The sequence below is a fragment of the Cydia splendana genome, chromosome 24, assembly GCF_910591565.1.
Source record: "Cydia splendana chromosome 24, ilCydSple1.2, whole genome shotgun sequence".
Classification (NCBI taxonomy): Eukaryota; Metazoa; Arthropoda; class Insecta; order Lepidoptera; family Tortricidae; genus Cydia; species Cydia splendana.
The window spans coordinates 1,951,305-1,954,802 of record NC_085983.1 but is presented as its reverse complement, the minus strand read 5'-3'; positions in this window follow the sequence as shown (position 1 = coordinate 1,954,802).

Sequence of the window (3,498 nt, the reverse complement as noted above, 5' to 3'; positions counted from 1 at the left end):
AATGACGTTTTGACGTTTAACTGTCAAAACATCTACGTATTAAGACTTGAATTCTAGCTTTTTAGCCAGGAATAACTGATCAAATTAAATTAATCTTTTATCGTGCAAGTAATCACTGTTTTTGCAAATGAATAATAATATGTTAAATCATGAAATTAAGTTTATTGTTCAAGGTTAACACGATGAGTTATTGAGCTCCAATAGGATGATGTCATTAGAAAGAAATAAACATACGTGACCTTGGAATTCGAGGCACTATGACGTCACTTCATTATTTTTGTCGATTTGTCCACGACTCGTGCAAACCGACCAAATTGAATATAAGGCAGAAGTTAGTTGATATAACTTGAACTGTGTACGTTTTGATTTGGGAGGCTAATAATAAATTTATGCTTTCGACGCGGAGCGGCTTGTTTGAATTCATGTGAATAGTGTAGGCACGCCGCCGGCTTATCGTGTTTCGTGCCTTCTCGACTAATACATTTATTATATAGATTTAGATTCATATTCGTAGAACCTCTAGCTAGTGTTAGCCCTGTTGTTGGATACGTGGATTAAGGAGTCGGATTGCTCAAATAATTTAAAGAGTAAGTGTTATTTATTATTTTCTACGTATATAATTATCAAATCTTTATATTTTAAGTATAGTCACAGGTCACAGGCAATATTGCTTAAGTTGCAAAGATTTTCGCGCCCTTCGTTGAGCTAGATTTTATACAGGTGACTGTACCTAATATCTAACTTTTTAGGTTGTAACATGTTGTAAGAACTTTTAACACCGTTATTCTAACTTTGATGTGCAATTTGTGTATTGGTAGGTACTTTTAGTCAGTACAAAGAGCATAAGTACATAGTATAAATAAGTGTTATTGTCATTCATAGTAAATTTTGTAGTAGTACAGTACCTAAATTTACTGCCATCTATCGGCACGGAGTTACATATCTTTGGACAGTAGGTAACCATGTATGGTAGAAAATGGTAGGTACATATTTTTCCAAGGCCGTGGTGTTCGCAATGAATTAAAAGAATATGTAAATAAAAAAGTAAATACTATTCTATTGTCTGTTGCGCCAGACAAGATGAAAACTGAAGCGACAAAGACAGCAGAAGTTGCTAAGCGGGCCAGGTGTTCAAAATGATCTTGACGAGACTTTATTGTTAAGAGAATAAGAGCGTGTCAAGGTAATTTTGAACACCTCGCCCGCTTAGCAACTTCTGCTGCTGACTGTACTTATACCATGAATAACTCTCTCTCCCTTAGTCTCTCTTGCTTTTTCTGATATGTACAGTCAGCTGCAAAAATATCTAAGCTTCGCATTATTAGATTAGCGATTACAAATTGTCAAAGTGCCACCATAAATGTAATTTTTTATGAAAACCTTGAACTATCTTCATGCCAAAGTTCATCAAAATCGGTTCAGCGGTATAAGCGTGAAGAGTTACCAGACAGAGTAAAGACTGACATGAATTTTTATTTCAATATCATTTAAATTAGTTACATATTATTATTAATCTTACAGGAAAACTAATCAAATTTTATTTGATTGGCATAACTAGTTATGAGTACCTAGGTAATACGTGCAATCACCTGCAATGTTACACAACGAAGTCCGCAAAAATATGTGACACGATCTTATTTGTAGATCCATAAGGCCATAATTGTAAAAAAAAAAACCGGGCAAGTGCGAGTCGGACTCGCGCACGAAGGGTTCCGTACCATAATGCAAAAAAAAAAACAAAAAAAAGCAAAAAAAAAAACGGTCACCCATCCAAATACTGACCACTCCCGACGTTGCTTAACTTTGGTCAAAAATCACGTTTGTTGTATGGGAGCCCCATTTAAATCTTTATTTTATTCTGTTTTTAGTATTTGTTGTTATAGCGGCAACAGAAATACATCATCTGTGAAAATTTCAACTGTCTAGCTATCACGGTTCGTGAGATACAGCCTGGTGACAGACGGACGGACGGACAGCGAAGTCTTAGTAATAGGGTCCCGTTTTACCCTTTGGGTACGGAACCCTAAAAAACTATAATCTATTCGGGCATATTTAGTCATCAAGGTCTCAGGTCAAGGCTCATAATGTCATCGCTATGCTTAGAATTTTAAGTGTTTCTAGGAAAAAGAAACAGGTTACAGACGCCATCAAATTCATCGGAGCGGCCAAGATGTCCACAAATATCTGAACACGCCTCTATTGTCAAGGCGTTAGAGTGCGTGTTCAGATATTTTTGAGCACTGTGGCCGCTCCGATATATCTAATGGCGACTGTACCATCGCCCGCCTACTTATTGCATTTGCTCGCAGTATTTTGGCGAACCGAGTATTTGCCGTAACAAATCTGTCTCTATGTTTACATATGATCTTAGCAACACCGGCCTAGGTCCCGACAGAGACCAGTTAATTAATAAAGACATCACAATGCGTCCATAAATTAACGAGTTTATTGTAGATAGCGTTCATTTTAACGAAGTCTCAGTCAAATTTTGATAGTAGGTGTGGTATACATGGTATACATAATGTAAGTCAAGGGGCCCACTGATTAACAGTCCGCCGGCCGGTATCGGCCTGTCAGTTGTTCGGAACTGTCAAAATTTTGTTCTAACTGACAGGCCGATACCGTCCGGCGGACTGTTAATCAGTGGGCCCCTTTAGTTTTAATTTAACCTTCTCTGTTTTTAGGGTTCCGTAGTCAACTATTTATTTTATTTTGAATTGTAGTTTAGGCTTTATTTAGATATATGTGTGAGCACCTTGGTATCTTATGGCAACTGTCCCTACAAAAATCAACGATTCGTAATGTACAATAAGACACAACTCTCCATGGACATTAGTAGTCTATCTCTGTATGATATGGATATTAGTAGTCAGTATTAATTACCGGTCTCTGGCCCCGGTTACATCACGTTCAAGGCACTTGTATCGCCACGGAACGAGGTATTTACATACCTACTCGATATATTTCTATAGTATGACTATGATTTGGTATGATGTATGATGTAAGCGTGTTCCGCTTTGATAGAATAGTAATTGCTTTTAGGGTTATTAATGATTATTTAATGTAGGCTTTTTAACCGTTTTATTAATACGAGTAAACTGTGGCTCTGTGAGCTGTAGTAGAGCTCTCGCTAAGCATCCTTTCGGGCATTCTCGGGTCCGTTCGGCTCAGCATTGCTCCGAGCAATTATTAGGGTTGGCACAACTTGACGTCCTTTGCGTGCACGACCACAGATATGTACTGATTAGGCTGTTAATTTGTTTTTTTTTATTAAATATTTGTATCCTTTTCAGACCATGGGTAAAGACGAGAAAGAAGACTCCGGATTCGGCTTCAAGGACAAGGCTAAGGCAGAAGAGACCCTGAAGCTTCTAGAACAGCATGACCCTAATTACCGGCGGCTCACTGTACGCGGACTGCTGGGCCGCGCCAAGAGGGTACTTTCCTGTAAGTATCTTCAACTAGGCAAAGAGACTGAAGCTTCTAGAACAGCATGAC